Below are 20777 nucleotides of genomic sequence, written 5' to 3'. Positions count from 1 at the left end.
ATAACATGACAATACTGCAAGTGTTCATTGCAAAGCGTGTGTTTCTTTTGATTATCATTTGTGAAATAAGGCATTGGATTTCATTAGGCAAAGGTTCAAAGTAGACAATCTGAAACTGATACAAAGAGAATGGTGGAATTCCCAACATGTAACTAACCCACCCCCTTATAGTAGAATGAGTAGCTTAATGAGATCCCAGAAAACCTACAAACACTATATAACTGTAACTCATAAAATCAAGAAAAATTCAGCAACAGGCAATTTCATAGCCAAAGGAGCTGGTCCCCAAGGCCAGGCCAGAAACTGGCAGTCTACAGTCGGAGAAAGACTCCCTTAATTCAGAAGAAAAGATTAAAGCTATTTTAAAGAAATAAAACATTATATGGAGAATAATGGGGAGCTGCTTACTCGACACTAATTCTCTAAGTCACCTGGCCAATCTAAATAAGGGAATTTCCTGCATTTTCCACTAATTTTCAGAGGTGCCAGATGGGGAAAAATTGGAAATAGCAATAGGATGCCACTAGGTACAGTGCAGGTATTCCTCAATTTACAATAACGACAATTAAATTTTTTATCCCTAGGTGATAAGGTCACTGCATTGCTTAGCATTGCCAATCTGTGAAATTCCAATTATCATTAACTGAATCCTATAGTAGTTACACAAGGAAACTTCCTGCCAACTTTCCACAAGAAAAGCCACAGCAGAAACCGGCAGCAACTTATAAGTCTTATGTCAGGAAGGATGGTGTTGGATCCTGTTGGTTGTGGGAGTGACAGACGTGGATGGGGATGGGATGGGGGGCAAAGTTGAGAAGTCTGTATGAGAAAGCAGTTGCATGAAAGGCACCAGGTGGGTCTGAAAAGGTGTGCAGGATGAACAAGAGGCTCTGCACGAATCATCTGCATGAATCATGGAGGGTATATAGGGTGCAAGATAAAATAGGAAGGGTGCAGTGGGGTGCAAAGTAATGGGTAAGAGGTAACTGCACAGTCAGTGGAAGTGCAGAGGGGTGTATTAGGTTCAAGAAGGCCCCTCTCCACTTTGTAAATAGTGTAAATAGCAATAGCACTTTGATTTATATACCACTTTACAATGCTTTACAGCCCACTCTAAGCAGTTTACAGGGTCAGTCTATTGCCCCCAACAATCTGGTTTCTCATTTTACCCACCTTGGAAGGATGGAAGGCTGAATCAACCTTGAGCCTGGTGAGATTTGAACTGCGAAATTGCAGGTAGCCGGCAGTCAGAAGTAGCCTGCAGTACTGCACTCTAACCACTGCACCAAAAAGGCACCCTCCGTAGCCATTTTGGATGCAAATCTAATATGGTGGAGATGGAGATTCCCCACCATAGCTTCCTGAAGCTACTTTTCATGCCTGACCTAACACTGAACTGGAATTTTGCACTTTTAATCCCCTGTCTTTGACCCTGACACCCAATGTTTCTTTTAAGTGCGAGCTGCACTGGCTACCTGTGGTCTTTCGGGTGCGTTTCAAGGTTTTGACCACCATCTTCAAAGCGCTCCATGGCATAGGGCCTAGTTACCTGCGGGATCGCATCCTCCCACATACATCCCTGCGGCCAATTCGCTCTCACAGGGAGGGGCTTCTCATGGTGCCGTCCACTAGGCAATGCCAACGGGCGACACCAAGGAGTAGGGCCTTCTCTGTGATGGGCCCAACCCTCTGGAATGACCTCCCCCCCGACATTAGAACCACCACTGACTTCCGCTCCTTCCGGCAGAAACTGAAGACACACCTGTTCCGACTGGCTGGCCTGGCATAATTTTTAACGTCTACCTCCTGGCATATATATTTCCTACTGGTTTTTTAGGGGACTTAATTTTATAGGACACTGGGGTTTTAAATTTTGTATATTTTAAATTATTCATTTAGCAATTACAGTTCTGTCTATTTTTATCCTCCTCTTATTTATGTATTTATCCATTTAATAATTTTAATTGTTTAAATTTTATTTATGATGTTTTTGATATGGACTGTACACCGCCCCGAGTCCCTTTTGGGAGAGGGGGCGGTCTAGAAGTGCTAATTAAATTAAATTAAATTAAAAAGTGCCTTCAAGTCAGAGTTAACACCTGGGGACTGGCTGGACTGCTTTCTCTGCATTTTTCTTGGCAAGGATTTTCGGCAGTGGTTGCTCTGTGCCTTAATCCTAGACTTGAACGGAGTACCTCAAGGTCTGCGCGAAGCCACAGCTTTCTGCAAACTACCGTAGTTTCCTCCAAGTCTTCAGCCCAAATTGCTTGAGAATGATAAGGCTGAAATTTAACTCCACTGGAGATTGGGAAGGGTGCTCTGACACATTCTGCTCTCTAGTGAGATGTATACTTCCCAAGGAATGTTTAGTGGCAAAGCCAGTTAAAATTCCTATGTAGATGTGGTTCAGATGTGATGCTAGTGGACGTTTTCTGCTTTGTCCCAGGTTTCGCTATTCTATTAATATGATGAAACTGGCAATCATTTAGGTCCACACTAGAAAAGAATTTCATGAACTTTTAGGGGCCAGCAACTAAGTAGACTCAACCTCCACTCTTCAAACTTCCCTCAGTTGGCAAAAGTAGGTTTTGAGGAGTTATCCTTGCTCCCCAGGACGAATAACTTCCTGGAACAGAATTCACCCGTCCACAAATGATGTGTACTTGTTAATGATTGTGTGGACATGGTCCGTCCCCCGCCTCCGCGAATGTTGGTTTGACAAGAGCCCGCTGCGTCAGTTGTAGTAGCTATGAATACATCCTTGAGAGACACGAAAGTACAGGTTAGGGATTAATAATCCAAAGTGAAGCTATCGATGTGGTCGGCACTGTTGAAAACCACTTATCGGCGCATATAGTAATCGATCAAAAATCTTGCAAACGAGGGTGTTTTTCAGCCTTGTGACGCTAGAGGGCGCTCCATGCAATTAATAACACCAGGCGACTACCGGTAGGAAGCGGGTCAATACAGTAGAGCGGCATCGATGGTTGCTGAGTTCCGACATCCAACGGGAAAGGGAGCGACGGAGCCGAAAGGTGTTGAAACAATAGAGTACTGGATTTCTAGAGAGGATTTGAAAGAGAGAAGCACAGAGGATTCTCCTCTTCCGGCTGACCCGTGGGAGGACGGAGGCGTGGAGGGCGCCTCTCCGGCTCTTCCCAGGACTTCAGCAGCTGGAAGGTGAGTGGAGGGCAGGTCGGAGGAGAGGCCAGGAGTAAGGAGGGCTGATTGGTTTCCTCCTCAGTGTATAGAGAAGAAACAGGCTGAAACATATCAGCTGTTGCAGCATATTCCTTCCCTCTCCAAATTTTGCTCCAGTGCTGCTTGTTGGGTTCTCCTGCTTGGATAGGTGGCCTGTAGTATATACCTATTATAGTGGAGATGAGTACAGTCAAAAAGGAATGCAGGGAAATCTTTAGGCTTAGACTAACTTTATTATCACTTTGAAGGTACATTAATCGGCATACATTTATAATGAAATTTCATTGCATACACTTCTCAAAGGGTCATCGCCTCTAATATGCACTACAGAAGCATGACAAAATAATTACATACAAAACTACACATACAACCACATATATTATATGACACAATGAAACAACACAGTCTAGTTCGGAGGTATACATGTATTTGGCGAGAAAATTGAATCCTGCGAGTTTACCAGATGGGTGGCGTAGGGAGCAAAGCTGTTACAGAATGAGGTAGTCCTGCTAGAAATACTTCGATACGTCGTCCCAGAGGGAAGCAACAGAAACAGACTGTGAAGTGGGCATGTGGGGTCCCTAACAATGCTTTGAGCTCTAAACATACAGCGCTTATAAGCAGTATCCTAAATGACAGAAAGCGAGCTTTCTATAATCTTCTCGGCTGTCCTTACCACTCTCTGTTATGGACTTTCTATCTGAAGTGCTGCTGCCACCAAACCAAACAGGGATGCAGTTTGTTAAAACACTCTAAATTGTGCCTCTGAAAAGTGTCTATGACAAATTTATATAATCTGTTCTCAGCATTTTCTCATATATTTGAAAATAACAGTTTGCAGTGCTGTGATCTACTGAAGTCCAGAAGGGAATTTAATGTTTGTGTGGATATTTGAACTTGGATCTCGCTAGTCTTCTATGGGTCAAATGAATCATAGTTAATGTTAGAGGTTAATCTAGCACTTTAGCATGTTAGCTTTTTCATTATAATGTATGCTTTTCTCTCTTGCTGTTTTCACATGTTCTGTAGCAACTTTATAAACAACCATTAAACTGAGGGTTTATGTCCATTTTATAGACAAAGAGAATGCCAGGAAGAGAATTCCACACAAGTGAGAATCCAAATCAGCATTAAAAAAGAAAGCAAATGAAGCCAGCAATGAAGCCTCCTTCAGAAAAGCACAAAATTCTTCCTCAGGAAGGTGACAGACAAAAGAGAGAATAACAAGAAGAGAATTTTGAGCTGGAAAAAACTGTGTATGTGGAACTCAAGGAAACACTGCAGAAAAAGGTCAAACGGGATAATTTGTTAATTCAGAAAAATGGAAATAATCTGGAAATCAATGGGGAGGAAGGGGTCATTTGTATAATCACATTGGACATGTAGTTATACAAGCCTTGTCCTGTGAAGAAAGAATAGCTTGAATGAAAGCAACATCCAAGAAGGGATCCAAAATATTTTTGACCTTGAGAATCCAAAAGCATCAATCTGTGGGAAATGCACAGAGAGCAGATCACACCTGATTGTACACGAAAGGAAACCACACTGAAGAAAAGCCCATCCTTTGCCCTCAATGTGGTACAAGCTTTGAGATGGGAGGGAAGTCATTTGGTTGTTCTGATTGTGGGAAAACTTTCAGTCGGAATTCTCACCTGGTGACACACCAGAGGACACACACAGGAGAGAAACCTTTTGAGTGTCCAGATTGTGGGAAAGGCTTCAGTCAGAATTCCCACTTGGTGACACACCGGAGGACACACACAAGGGAGAAAGTGTATGAGTGTCCAGATTGTGGAAAAGATTTCAGTCACAATTCCAACCTGGTGATTCACCAGAGGACTCACACAGGAGAGAAACCCTATGAATGTCCATATTGTGGGAAAGCTTTCAGTCATAATTCCAACCTTGTGAAACACCGGAGGACTCACACAGGGGAGAAACCGTATGAGTGTCCAGATTGTGGGAAATGTTTCAGCCAGAATTCCCATCTTGTTAAACACCTGAGGACTCACACTCGGGAGAAAAGGTACAAGTGTCCAGATTGTGGGAAATGTTTCTCCTGTAATTCCAACCTGATGATGCACCAGAGGACTCACACAGGGGAGAAGCCATATGAGTGTCCAGATTGTGGGAAAGCTTTCAGTCAGAATTCCAGTCTTGTTAAACATCTGAGGATTCACACTCGGGAGAAACGGTACAAGTGTCCAGATTGCGTGAAAAGTTTCAGTCATAATTGCGACTTTGTGAAACACTTGAAGACTCACAGAGGAGAGAAACCCTTTGAATGTCCTGATTGTGGGAAAAGTTTCAGTCAGAATTCCAAGCTTGTGAAACACCAGAGGACCCACACAGGGGAGAAACCGTATAAGTGTCTGGACTGTGGAAAATGTTTCAGTTGGTATTCTGGCCTGGTGATACACCAGAGGACACACACAGGAGAAAAACCCTTTGAATGTCCTGACTGTGGAAAAGGTTTCAGTACTAGAACTAACCTTATAAATCATGTAGCTTTACACACAGGTGAGAAACCTTTCAAGTGCCCCGAGTGTGGCCGATGCTTCACACATTATTCCTCTCTTACTGCACACAAAAAAATCCATACGAAGCACAAGGTGATGACTGTAGGGAAGGCTTGAATTCCATTTCTGAGTTGCCTTTAGAAGTATGGCTGGGAAATTAAGTATTTAATTTTAGCTAGGCACGTCTCAGTATTAGGCATGAGGGAGGAGAGAAAGGAAATGAAATGAAAAAGGTTAGCTTGATCAAGGTTAACCACTTGTGTGTGGCTATCAGGAAAAGGTAGTGGATATTCCCTTTTGCAAAAAAAGCACAATTGCTGCCAAAAGGCTTTTTTTGCATATTGAACAAGTGGGGTCATAGAAAAGCAACATACAGATGTGAAGAAACCTGCATATGCTTAAATATATAGCAATAGCACTTACACTTATATCCCACTTCACAGTGCTTTTACAGCCCTCTAAGTGGTTTACAGAGCCATCATATTGCCCTCAACAGTCTGGCTCCTCATTTTACCTACCTCGGATGGATGGAAAGCGGAATCAACCTTGAGCCTGTCAAACTGCTTGCAGCCTGCAGATAGCAGAAGTAGCCTGCAGTACTGCACTCTAACCACTGCGTCATCATGGCTCTTAATATATCTTCAGACAGACAGACAGACAGACGCATACGCATTTACTTAGTGATTGTAGCTTCCCAAATATGAGATGATGCAAGCAGAGAGTTCGTATTTTCCTAATATTTTCAGAAATTCAGGGCAAGATGAATCCCTGTTCAGATTGTGAAGAGTCAAGCAAGAACAGTGATGCGTAGAATGGAGAACGTAGGAGGGAGGTTTGGGGCAGTGACAAGAGCGCAAAAAAATTGACATGTAAAGGTTGTTGACCATGGTATGCAAATGCTTTTGGAATATAGAGGAAAACAATTATTGTTTTTGAATGTAGGATCTTCAGGTTTTCTACCAACTCCTGTTGGGATCTTTGCTCGGAGGTGCCTCTTATCCTTTGAATGTTGAGTAGCAGTGGAAGTTGCTAAAAAGTTTCCTGAATTTAGAAGACACCAAAGAATTCAAGGGTTCTCCCTGTCAGTATTACAGCTCAGGTTATAATACAATGTGCCTGTGAAGCTGAACAAACAGAAAGAATGAAGCACATGCTTCTCCAGGGGATCTATTAGACAGACATTAGTGTCGGGCTCATCTTTCCAATACTGCATAAATACTCAGGCCGCACAGGACAATTCTACATCTCCCTGCTGCTTTGAGAGCATTGCTCTGGTACAAAATAGAGTATCATGTTGCCAGGTTCTGCAGAGCAGCACTTAAAATTGGGCAGATAATGGACGACCTGTGCCATAAAGTAATCTCAAGGAGCATCCAGCTCATCATACTGTTTGCACTGAAGTGATAGATTTAATCTGCCCCATGCTAAACCTTATGCACCCTACAGAAATATTATGCTCTTCTCTGTTCTCTTAGTTCCATTTAGGCCACTGTTTTTATATATACTCTGTCATTTATGCCTCTCTTTTTTTTGGGGGGGGGGGGGGTTGTATAATTACTATTTTTTACCCTGTGATTAATTTCTCTACTTTTTAATTGAATACACCCCACATTTATTATGCTGGTCTTTCACTGTAATAATCTTTTTAAACTTTAGAGTAACCCAATTATATGTATTTTTTTTATTTTTTATTTTTAAACAAACATAAAACAAGCAGACATAGACACACACAAGGCATAAAAATCATCCTCCAGTTACATACAGTATGTCAATTGGTTACAAAGCTTTGTCCTTCCTCACATTAGTCCCCGCTTGCAATTTACACAAATTCTCATATCATCAATCCAATATATATGTATGTATGTATGTATGTATGTATGTATGTATGTATGCATGTATGTATATGTATTTGTGTTACAACCCCTGGTATGCCCAAATATGGGAGGAAGCTCACTACTCCCTCCTTCTGTCCTTCGGTTCATCACAGAAAACCATCCAGGCAGAAAACCATATTTTTATTTTTAATGTTGCCTTTTTATATTTGTGTTGTATTTGTGCTGATAAATAAATAATTTATCAGCACAAATACAACACAAATATAAATGAGCCGAAGGACAGAAGGAGGGAGTAGTGAGCTTCCTCCCATATTTGGGCATACCAGGGGTTGTAACACAAATACATACTTATTTCCCTGGCTCAACTGATAAAGGAGGAGAGCCTGTGGCATAGTGGCTAAGACTCCTGCCTAATATGTAATACAGCCCAGGTTCTAATCCCAGTAAGGGTATGGCTAGCTGATGAGAGCTAAATAGCTCGAAATGGATCCATACTGGTCTCCCTTTATTTATTTATCAGCACAAATACAACACAAATATAAAAATTTATACAGGGGATTAAAAGTGCAAAGAAGTTCCATTTCAGTGTCAGGTCAGGCATGAAGGAGCTATGGATGGAATATTGCGATGCCAATTGAAAGGCAAAAAGTTTCTCCATAAAGGGAGATAGGTGGGTAGGAGGCAGGGGTGGGTTCCTGCCAGTTCTAACTCTTCTATAGAAGAGGTTCCACAAATCTACCGTGCCATTTAGAACTGGTTCCAGCTCCCTCCCCCCCGCCCATCCACACCACACTTGCCCTGCCTGCCGCTCACTGATTGGCTGGCTCACCAATCGCCCCGCCCGCCTCTAAGAGTCCTATCTAAACCTTAAAGTCTTAAAGCTGAACACTCCTGGGGTTTTTTTTTCCTAAAGGGTTAGGGGTGCAAGGGTCTTGTAACTTGACAGCTTTAAGACTTGCACACTTCAATGCCAGAGTTCCTGAGCCAACATGACTGGAGGAGGAATTCTGGGAGTTGAAGTCCACAAGTCTTAAAGCTGTCAAGTTTGAACACCCCTGTAGTTTTTTTTCCTAAAGGGTTAGGGGTGCAAGGGCCTTGTAACTTGACAGCTTTAAGACTTGCGTTCTTCAAATGCCAGAGTTTCTGAGCCAACATTTTGGTTAATAAGCAAGAGTGTTAAGTGAGTTTCACCACATTTTACAAGTTGGTCACGCCTACTCAGTCACATGGCTGCCAAGCCACTCCCACCCAGTCACATGGCCGGCAAGCCACTCCCACAAAGCACACCACACCTACAGACGAGGTTCTAAAAATTTTTTGAAACCCACCACTGGTAGGAGGAGTGATTAAAATGAACCTCTTTCTGGCCCAGGATGCTCTCTAGGAAGTGCTTTCTCTCCTTTGAGTTCCCAAAAGAAAAGACAATATATGTTGGTGTTGTTTTCATTCAGATTCCTCCATCCCACAGATATTAGAGCAAACAGCTGAACTAGATCTTTCTGATGTCTAGTTGAGCTACCCTCTCCACTCCCCACCCACTGTGTGGTACCTCTTACTCATCACCGTTCCTATTCTATCTTGCACCCTGTGTACCCTCCACAATTCACTCAGAGACTCTTGCTGAGTCTGCACACCTTTTCAGACCCACATGGTGCCTTTCAGGCACCTCCTTTCTCACACGCCTTTCCAAATTTTCCCATCCATCCCCTCACAACGTCTGTCATTTCCCCACCCAACAGGAGACACATCCTCCCTGGCATATGACTTGCAGCTTCCTGCCGGTTTTCCCAGTGACTTTTCTTGTGAGAAGCTGGTGGGAAGTTTCCTTGCGTGACTACCAGTTAACAACGATAAGCAGAACTTCACAGATCGGCAATGCTAAGATAATCATTTAGGTCTCAAGTATTTCATGACCTTTTAGGGTCCAGCAATCGGCTGAATCTTTCAAAGCTAAGTAGACTCAACCGTCACTCTTCAAGCTTCCTTCAGTTTGCAAAAGCAGGTTTTGAGGAGTTATCCTTGCTCCCCCCAGCCCAGACTAATAACTGGTTGGAAGATAATTCACCGATCCACAAACAACATGTACTTGTTGCTGTTTGTGTGCACATCGTTTCCCACACCCAATTACCCCACTTCTTGAAAACAAAGCCGCTGGGTCAGTTATAGTAGCTATGAGTGCATCCCTGAAGAACAGGTTAGCAATCGATCGACCCAAAGGGAAGCTATCTATGTGATCGGTGGTGTTGAAAACACTCAGTGGCGCATTCAGTAATTGATCAAAAATCTTGCAAACGACCGATTTTGAGCCTTATGTCGCTAGAGGGCGCTCTATGCAATGAGCAAAACCCGGTTACTACAAAGACGTCGATACAGTAGAGCGGCATCGATGGTTGATGAATACTGACATCCAACGGGAGGGGGAAAGGCAGAGCCGAAAGGTGTTGAAACAATCGAGTACTGGCTTTCTAGAGAGGAGAAGAATAGAGGAATCTCCTTTTCCGGCTGACCGGTGGGAGGACGGTGGCGTGCAGGGAGGCTCTCCTGCTCTTCCCAGGACGGCAGTTAGCGGGAAGGTGAATTGAGGAAAGGTGGAGGAGAGGCGGGGAGCAAGTAGGGCTATTCCCCATTGTAGAAATAAAGAAGAATGCACGCTGAAGCTGTCAGCTGTTGCAACATGTTCCTTCCCTCCCCAAATTTTGTTCCAGTGGTGCTGTCGCTTTAAAAGTAGTGCCTGCGATTTTCTGTTGGTTGGGAGATTTAAAAAGTTGCCTTCGATTTAGGGTTGACTCTTTGTGATCTTTATGATCTTGTTTTCTTGGAAACGGGGGGATTTCATGCACAAAACTGGCTATTATATCTTGCAGATGCTTCGAGCACTTTTTTTTTAATCGTTTGAAGCCCCACATCTATGGAAGCCCGCTCCTCCTCTAAAATGAGACTGAAAAGTTTGACCCTAGCCACTTCTGGGACCTTTAACATACTTGCATTGGTAGATGTAACTATATTAGTCTCTGTGCATATCTGCACAGCTAGCCTCTTGTATGTCCCACTGTATTTGGAAATAACAATGCTAAGAATTTGTGATTTGCTGAAGTCCAGAAGGAAATGTAATGCTTGTGTGTGTAGGAAGCTAATACCCACCCCTCTACTAGAAGATGAAATAGTTTGGGAAATATTAAAAGAGCAGAATATTTCCCCCTAAAAGGGAGGAAAAAACTCAGATCCCCTCCCCCTTGTTAATGAGCCATTAAGGGCTGAGCCAGTCTATTCTACATAACAAAGGTAGGATTAATCTTCTGCCCATTTTACCACATAGCACCTGGGAGGATTGCTTCAGCCAGCAGGAGAGCCTACAGAGTTGCCCCTGCATGGCCCCATAGGAATTTGACAGCCAATCAGAGTGTATTTCTTGCACAGGAGCTGGAGGCCCCGGGGTGGGGCCCAACAGAGGGCATAAAACCAGGGACTTTCAGCATCTCAGCCCTTTTTCTTCTTCACCCAACATCTTGAAGCATGTGATCATCTTTTTCCCCAGGACCTCAAACCATGTGATCCTGTCCACCATTAAACCATCTTTCCAAGCAGCCTCCATGTTTCCAGTGTCTTTTTCCCCACTTGGAGCCGAACCCAGAAGGACGTTTATTCCAACAACTGAATATTTAAACTCGAATCTTGCTGGTAAGTATATTTGTTTGTGTGCACATCTGTATGTGGGGGCAGTGGCCTGAGGGTTAAAGATGCTGAGCTTTCCAGCTAAAGAGCTGACAACTGGGGTTTGAGACCATTGCTCCATGCAACAGAGTGAGCTTCCATTACTTGCACCACCTCCTACCAACCTAACAATTTGAAAACATGCAAGTACAAGTTGCATTAATAGGCACTACTCTGATGAGAACGTAATAGAGTTCTATGTGCCTTTGGTATAGAGAGATGCTAAACACATGATCACTGAAATTGTCTCTGGAGTTCTAGTGGACAACCATTTAAATATGAGCCAGCAGTGTGCAGCAGCTGCCAAAAAAGCCAACACAGTTCTAGGCTGCATCAACAGAGGGATAGAATCAAGATCACGTGAAGTGTTAATACCACTTTATAATGCCTTGGAATTATGGCCACACTTGGAATACTGCATTCAGTTCTGGTCGCCACGATGTAGAAAAGATGTGGAGACTCTAGAGAGCAGAGAAGAGCAACAAAGATGATTAGGGGACTAGAGACTAAAACATATGAAGAACGGTTGCAGGAACTGGGTATGTCTAGCTTAAGAGAAAGAAGGACTAGGGGAGACATGATAGCAGTGTTACAATATCTCAGGGGTTGCCACAAAGAAGAGGGAGTCAAACTATTCTCCAAGGCACCTGAGGGTAGAACAAGAAGCAATGGGTGGAAACTAATCAAGGAGAGAAGCAACTTAGAACTGAGGAGAAATTTCCTGACAGTTAGAACAATTAATCAGTGGAACAGCTTGCCTCCAGAAGTTGTGAATGCCCCAACACTGGAAGTCTTTAAGAAGATGTTGGATAGCCATCTGTCTGAAACGGTATAGGGTTTCCTGCCTAGACAGGGGGTTGGACTAGAAGGCCTCCAAGGTCCCTTCCAACTCTACTATTGTATTGTATTGTATTGTATTGACAATGCTGGCTTCCTGAGCCAAGAAACAAAAGAACAGAATAGTAGAGTTGTGTTGGAAGAAATGTCCTTCTGTTGCAAGTGAGTGAAAAGGTACAAAAGAGAGCGAGATGCTGAAAGTCCCTGGTTTTATGCCCTCTCTGGCCTTTGATCATTGTCTTGGTATTCTGATTGGTTGTCAGACTCCCATGGGACCATGCAGGGGCAACTCTTTAGGCTGTATTTTGAATCCAAGTTTGAGCATTGTTCTTCCCAGGTGTGTCCTGTGGTGAGATGGGTAAAGGACTAATACTATCATGCCTTAATCCCATCACCCTGTAGCGGAAGGGGGGATTATGTAGAATAGACTGGCTCAGGCCTTTTAATGATCCATTGACAAAGGTGGGGGCTATTAAGAGTAAGAAATGTATTCTGATTGGTTGTCATACTCCCAGGGGCGTGTGGTCTTAGCTAACTTTGTAGGTAATATGTCTTTTTGAGTCCCAAGCTTAGTTGAGTTTCCAGATGCCATGTGGTGAGTTTCTGTAGAAGGCTAATCCTATCTTTGTTATGCAGAGTAAACTAGCTCATTGACAAAGGTGGGGGCAGAGTAAACTAGCTCATTGGGTCTCCTGCTTGGACTAGAAGACCTTCAAGGTCCCTTCCAACTGTAAGGAACTTAAAACCCACCCCTCTCCTAGAAAATGAAATATCCTGGGAAATATTGAAAAGGATCAGAGAGGGCATAAAACCAGGGACTTTCAGCATCTCGCTCTCTTTTGTACCTTTTCCCTCACTTGGAACAGAAGCCCACCAAGAGCGCGCGGGGCGAGCAAAGCATGCCCGTCGCGATCCACAGCCGGAACCGGAACTCTGAAGTGTGATTTTATTAAGGATTTTTAAAGTGATATGAAATAAGATTGTTTGACACTATCAGTTTTTGACAAATTGGTGTTGGCTTCTGGTTATAACTTTACAGTACTTGCTTCTAGGATTCACAGATCTGATGCTTGGTTATTTATTCCAGTATCTTCCCACGTATGGATGTTATGGTCTGCAGTTTCCTGGATCTGCCCCCCCCCCCCTCATTTTGAAGATGGGAACCACATCAGCTTTTTTCCAGTCCTCGTAGTTCCCCGGTAATTCAGGACATTTGAAAGATATGGTTCAATGATTCAGAGATCACATCTGCTAGGTCCTTCAGAACTGTGGCACGTAATCTGTCAGGTCCTGGTGATTTGAAGTTGTTTAGAGCAGAAAGGTATATCTTTTACTGGGTTTTTTGTTGTTGCTTATTTTAATTTGTATTCCTAGTCTGTCTTTTATGGTTATGTTTTTGGTAGGTTGGGCTGTATTATCTTTTTGCGTGAAGACAGCTGCAAAAATGAATTGTGTAGCTCTGCTTTCTCTCTACTGCCTGTTGCTTCCTTACCATCTTCACTTATTAGTGGATTGTTTTCTTGACTTTTTCTTATTTTTTGTATATGTTGAAAGAATTTTTTTAAATATCTTTTTTTCGTTTGCTGGAAAGCTTATTTCATTCTGATCCTTAGCTTTCCTGACTTCAGCTTTGCAAGTTCCGGCTATTTGTTTGTATTCTGCCTTAGTTATGTCCCTCTTTCCATTTTCTGTACTTACTCCTTTTGTCTTTCACTTTATCAGAGAGTTTGTTGTATAACCATGTTGGTTTCTTCTTGGATTTTTTGTTTTTCTTTTTCAGTGGTATTGAGGTGGACTAGGCTTTTATAACCATATTTGCAATCTTTTTGAGTTGCTTTCCCTTTTAAGATTTTCATCCATGGAATCCTTCCCAAGGTCTCTAAGTTTGTTAAAATCAGCCCCTTAGAAATTTAAGACATTGGTTTGATATGTTCTATTGTTTGCGTTTGAATTATATTAAATTCCAATATCACGTGGTCGCTCTTCCCCAAAGTTGCGGCAAATTCAACTCCCTCTACCACTTATTCTGTGTTAGTAAGAATTAGATCCAGTACAGCTGACTGTAGTTCCCTCCTCTAGCTTTTGGATGACAAACATGTCAGCCTGGGTGGTTAGGAACTTGTTCAATCTCCCACATGATTCAGAGTTTGTCGCCCAATTGATGTCAAGCTAGTTAAATCCCCCCTTTACTATTGTGGTGTGTTTCCAACATATATTTGTTAACTGAGCAAAAAGTTCACCTAGGTCTTAGTGCATTTGGTTGGGTGCCCTGTATTATACACCTAAAACAATGGAGATGAGCACTGTGCATTAGAGTCAGAAATGACTGACAGGGAAATATTTAGCAATGGCTAATCTGTATAATCTGTCCTCCGCATTTTCTCATATATTTGAAAATAACAGTTTGCAATGCTAAGAGTTTATGATTTACCGAAGTCCTGAAGGGAATGTAATGTTAGTGTGAATATTTGAACTTGGATCTCGCTAATCTTCTATGGGTCAAATGAATCATAGTTAATGTTGGAGGTTAATCTAGCACTTTTGCATGTTAGCTTTTTCATTATAATGTATGCTTTTCTCTCTTGCTGTTTTCACATGTTCTGTAGCAACTTTATAAACAACCATTAAGCTGAGGGTTTATGTCCATTTTATAGACAAAGAGAATGCCAGGAAGAGAATTCCACACAAGTGAGAATCCAAATCAGCATTAAAAAAGAAAGCAAATGAAGCCAGCAATGAAGCCTCCTTCAGAAAAGCACAAAATTCTTCCTCAGGAAGGTGACAGACAAAAGAGAGAATAACAAGAAGAGAATTTTGAGCTGGAAAAAAACTGTGTATGTGGAACTCAAGGAAACACTGCAGAAAAAGGTCAAATGGGATAATTTGTTAATTCAGAAAAATGGAAATAATCTGGAAATCAATGGGGAGGAAGGGGTCATTTGTATAATCACATTGGACATGTAGTTATACAAGCCTTGTCCTGTGAAGAAAGAATATCTTGAATGAAAGCAACATCCAAGAAGGGATCCAAAATATTTTTGATCTTGAGAATCCAAAAATATCAATCTGTGGGAAATGCACAGAGAGCAGATCACACCTGATTATACACGAAAGGAAACCACACTGAAGAAAAGCCCATCCTTTGCCCTCAATGTGGTACAAGCTTTGAGATGGAGGGGAAGTCATTTGGTTGTTCTGATTGTGGGAAAACTTTCAGTCGGAATTCTCACCTGGTGAGACACCAGAGGACACACACAGGAGAGAAACCCTTTGAGTGTCCAGATTGTGGGAAAGGCTTCAGTCAGGATTCCCACCTGCTGACACACCAAAGGATTCATACAGGGGAGAAACCATATGAGTGTTGGGATTGTAGGAAAAGTTTCAGTCGGAATTCCCACCTGGTGATGCACCAGAAGACTCACACAAGGCAGAAAATGTATGAGTGTCCAGATTGTGCTAAAGGTTTCAGTCACAATTCCAACTTGATGATACACCAGAGGACTCATACAGGAGAGATACCATATGAGTGCCCCAATTGTGGGAAAACTTTCAGTCGTAATACCAACCTTGTGAATCACTTGAGGACTCAGATAGGAGAGAAAGTTTATGAGTGTTCAGACTGTGGAAAAGTTTTCAGTCATAATTCCATCCTGACGATACACCAGAGGACTCACACAGGGGAGAAAGTTTATGAGTGTTCAGACTGTGGGAAAGGTTTCAGTCATAATTCCATTCTGACAATACATCAGAGGATTCACACAGGAGAAAAACCGTATGAGTGTTCCGATTGTAGGAAAGGTTTCAGTCAGAATTCCGCCCTTGCAATACACCCGAGAATTCATAGAGGAGAAAACCCCTATGAATGTCCTGATTGTGGGAAAAGTTTCAGTAATAATTCCAACCTTGTGAAACACCAGAGGAGTCACACAGGAGAGAAACCCTATGAATGTCCAGATTGTGGGAAAAGTTTCAATCAGAATTCCAATCTGATGCTACACCAAAGGACTCACACAGGGGAGAAACCGTATGAGTGCCTGGACTGTGGAAAATGTTTCAGTTGGTATTCTGGCCTAGTGATACACAAGAGGACACATACAGGGGAGAAGCCATATGAGTGTCCTGATTGTGGTAAAGATTTCAGTACTAAGTCTAATCTTATAAATCATGTAGGTGTACACACAGGTGAGAAACCTTTCAAGTGCCCAGAGTGTGGGAAATGCTTCTCTCAAACTTCCTCACTTATTAAACATAAGAAAATCCACATTACCCAGAAGTTGATGAGTGAAGAAAAGGCTTGAATTTCTTTTTTGATCTGCCTTTGCAACTTCACCTGAGAAATTAAGTATTTACTTTCTGGTCTGATTCTGTTTAGCCAAATATGTTTCAGTAGTAGGCATGAGGGAGGAGAGAAAAGATGGAAATGGAAAATGTAAGCTTGGTCAAGATTAACTACTTGTGTGTGGCTATTAGGAAAATATAGTGGATATTCCCTTTTGCAAAAATAGAATAATTGCTGTCAAAAAGCTTTTTGGAATTTTTTTGCATATTGAGCAACAGAGATAATAGAAAAGCAAAACCCCCTTTTTTTTAGAAATCTGCCAGATCCTGAAATAAAATATAGTAGGAGATAGGAGCACTCTGATTTACTTACCAATTGTAGCTCCTCAAATATGAAATGACAGGAGAAGAGAAGAGAAGTAAAGAGGATCTAGAGTTTATCTTTCCTAACATTTTCATAAATTCAGGTCAAGAAGAATCCTTGTTTAGATTATGCACAATGAAGCACAGGATGGAGAAAATTTAATGGCGTTTGTGGGCAATGAGAAGAGCACAAAAAATTCACATGTAAAGATTGTTGAACTTGATATGCAAATACTGTTGGAATATTATTGGGAAAGAGGGGTTGTAGTTTTTGAGTGTAGGATCTTCAAGTTTATGAGCCACTCCTGCTGTGATCTCCTTTGCTTGGACATGCCTCTTGTTACCTTTTGAAGGTTGATGGGTAATAGCACTATCAAGATGCTAAATATATAAGCAATGGGTGGAAACTAATCAAGGAGAGAAGCAACTTAGAACTGAGGAGAAATTTCCTGACAGTTAGAACAATTAATCAGTGGAACAGCTTGCCTCCAGAAGTTGTGAATGCCCCAACACTGGAAGTCTTTAAGAAGATGTTGGATAGCCCTCTGTCTGAAACGGTATAGGGTTTCCTGCCTAGGCAGGGGGTTGGACTAGAAGACCTCCAAGGTCCCTTCCAACTCCACTATTGTATTGTATTGTATATTTTGCTGAGTTTGGAAGACACCAAAGAATTTAAAGTTTGCTCATTTCAGTAATTCAATTCAGGTTATAACACAATGTCCCCATGACTCTGGACACACAGTAACAACAGAGCACATCTAATGGCTGTATTACAGAGATGTTTGTACCAGGCTTATTTCTCCAGTGTTGCATGGATATGCAGGGCACACAGGACAGTTCCTTGCTGCTTTCAAATAGTACCCCTGTTACCCCATACTGTTCAGGTTGTCCTCACAACCACAATGGAGCCCAAAATTTAGGTTGCTAAGGCAGAAATTTGTTGAGTGAGGTTTGCCTCATTTTACGATTTTTCTTGCCACATTTGTTAAGAGAATCACTGTAGTTGTTAAATCGGTGACCCGGTTGTTAAGTGAATCTGCTTTCTCCATTGACTGCTTGCAAAAGGTACATGACCCCAGGAAAATGCAGCCACCATAAATGTGAGACAGTTGCATCATAATGTAAATCACATGACCCTAGGGATGCTGCAATGGTCATAATTGAACAATGGTCATAAGTCACTTTTTTCAGTGCCATTGTAACACTGGTCACTAAGTGAACGGTTGTACGTCGAGGATTGCCTGTGTAATGTTGCCACATTTCTCCAAAATAGTATTTAGGAATTGTCAGATGATGGCTAACTTGTGCCGTAAAGTAGTCTTTAGGAGCCACCAGCTCATCCTATAATTTGCTCTGTAGAGTGATAGATTTAGTTTGCCACATACTAAACTAAACTTCATGCAGCCTCCAGGCCTTTCTGCCCGCTTAGTTCCTGTCAGGGAACTGTGCAGCAGGTATCCAAATGAAGTCAGATGTTGACATGAACTTGTAGTTCTATATATAAATATATTTTACAACTGTATATATGGCAGAATAGGTAGCCAAGCAAACAGGAACATCATGAGGTAAATCACAACAGCATACAAAGCTCACAGAAGAAAAAGGCGGGAAAACAGGGAAACTCCCCCTCCACATCAACCAATCACAGTGCAGATTACCTCATGCAGGAGCCACCAATCAACCACAACTGTGTGTTCTGGCTCACTGCACCACCCCAGTCCCCCAGCTATTAAATTTAAATACTTTCACAGTTCCATTTAGACTCCTCTTTTTATGTATGCTCTCGTCTTTCATATGTATGGTTTTTTAGTATAATTACTATTATTACACTTCGATGTCTGTACCTTTTAGCAGAGTGCAGCCCACGTTCTTTATACTGCTCTTTGTAATAAAGATTTTAAAGCTTAAAAAAATCAAAATCTATTTAATTCATGTCAGAGTGTATTTAATTCTTACACAGTGAAACTGTGAGTGTCCTGATTGTGGGAAGGTTTTCGTCGGAATTATGCGCTGATATTACATCAGAGGACTCGCACTGGGGAGAAACCATATGAATGTCCTGATTTTGGGAAAGTTTTAGTACTAGGGCAAACCTTATAAATCATGTAGGTTTACACATAGGTGAAAAGCCTTTCAAGTGCCCAGAATGTGGATGGTGCTGATGAGTAAAAAGAAGGCTTGAATTTGTTTTTTTATCTTCCTTTGCAAGTTCACCTGATAAATTAAGTATTTAATTAAGTATTAAGTATTTAATTTATGCCCTGATTGTATTTAGCCAAACATGTCTCAGTATTAGGCATGAGGGATGAGAGAAAAGAAATGGAAAATGTTAACTTGGTCAAGATTAACTACTTGTGTATGGTTATCAGGAAAAGGCAGTGGATATTTCCTTTTGCAAAAATAGAATAATTGCTGCCAAAAGGATTTTTGGAATGTTTTTTGCATATTGAACAACAGAGATAATAGAAAAAGCAATGCACAGTTTTTTAAAAATCTGTTTCAGATCATGAATTTTTTTTTTTTTAGAAGATAGCAACACTATGATTTACTTACCAATTGTAGCTCCTCAAATATGAAGTGACGGGGGAAGAGAAGAAGAGGGGGTTCAGAGTTTATCTTTCTGAACATTTTCAGAAATGTTTTCTAACATTTTTAGGTAAAGCCCATAGAAGAAAAAGGCGGGAAAACAGGTAAACTCCTCCACATCAACCAATCACAACGCTGATCGCCTCACCCAGGAGCCACCAATCAACCACAACTGTGTGTTTTGGCTCACTGCACAGCCCCATTTCTCCAGCTACTAAATTTAAATACGTGGAACAGTTTCATTTTATTCATATACTCCTTTTTGTCTTTGCTTTTTAGTATTACTATTATTAGTAGACTTCGATGTCTGTACTTTTTAGCTGAATACACCCCACATTCATTATGCTGGTCTTTGACTGTAATAAAGATTTTAAACCTTAAAATAATCAAATTCTATTAAAATCATGTCAGAGTGTATTTAATTCTCACACAGTGGAACTGATGGAAAAAATAGTGGAATTTCCAACAAATAGCTTCTTTACAGCAGAACAAATAGATCCATTAAACCCCATTAAACCTACAAACAGTATCATCTGTCCATCCCTACTCTATCTATCTATCTATCTATCTATCTATCTATCTATCTATCTATCTATCTATCTCTCTCTCTATCTATCTATCATCTATCTATCTATCATCTATCTATCTATCCTATCTATCCTATCTATCATCTATCTATCATCTATCTATCATCTATCTATCTATCTATCTATCTATCTATCTATCTATCATCTATCATCATCTATCATCTATCATCTATCTATCATCTATCTATCATCTATCTATCTATCTATCTATCTATTATCATCTATCTATCTATCTATCATCTATCTATCTATCATCTATCTATCTATTATCATCTATCTATCTATCTATCTATCTATCTATCTATCTACTTACCTACCTACCTACCTACCTACCTACCTACCTACCTACCCTCTATATATACCATAAAACCAAATAAAATTCTGCAATGGGCAATCCAAAGGAGGGCCAGGCCAGAAGGCACCATTCCATTTGGAGAGACACTCCATTTCCTCAGAATAAAAGTCTGAAACTCAGATTTGAGACAAAGAAGGTCCGTTTTCTGGAGAATAACAGGAACTCAACTGCAAAGGTGGACTGGGTTTTGAAAGGCTGCAGCCACAGGAACAGATGAGTGGATAGATTGTATGGGGAATAAGAAGAACCAGCTTGGTGCAGTGGTGAAAGCTGCAAGTTACAGATGGGGGAGGCCCTCATTTCCAGTCCTGCCATAGGCATGAAACATCTGGGCATCCCTGGCCAGTCTCTGTCTCAGGTCCACGAAGCAGGAAAGGGGGAGACCATTTGGAAAATCTGTTGTGTTCTACCAGACGCCTTTCCTTTTGCCAAGGAAACTGCAGAGAAACCAGTCCAGACAGTTGCCAGGTGTGAAATCTGTCTTGAAGGAGCTTAAGACAAACAT

The 20777-nt window shown here is 41.5% G+C and overlaps 1 long non-coding RNA gene across 1 annotated transcript; it reads left to right on the top strand.

Annotated features, from left to right (window-relative positions):
* The first annotated feature begins 9985 nt into the window (after positions 1-9985).
* LOC309383176 lies at positions 9986-18615 on the top strand. Its single transcript, XR_014173788.1, has 3 exons — positions 9986-10128; positions 11091-11233; positions 14758-18615. It is a non-coding gene; the product is annotated as an uncharacterized lncRNA (long non-coding RNA).
* Positions 18616-20777: the final 2162 nt, after the last annotated feature.

The sequence above is a fragment of the Natrix helvetica genome, assembly GCF_964273705.1.
Source record: "Natrix helvetica genome assembly, chromosome: 1".
In the NCBI taxonomy this organism is placed as follows: Eukaryota; Metazoa; Chordata; class Lepidosauria; order Squamata; family Natricidae; genus Natrix; species Natrix helvetica.
Note: the sequence above shows the minus strand (reverse complement) of the source record. Positions and strands in the feature narration are given on the sequence as shown.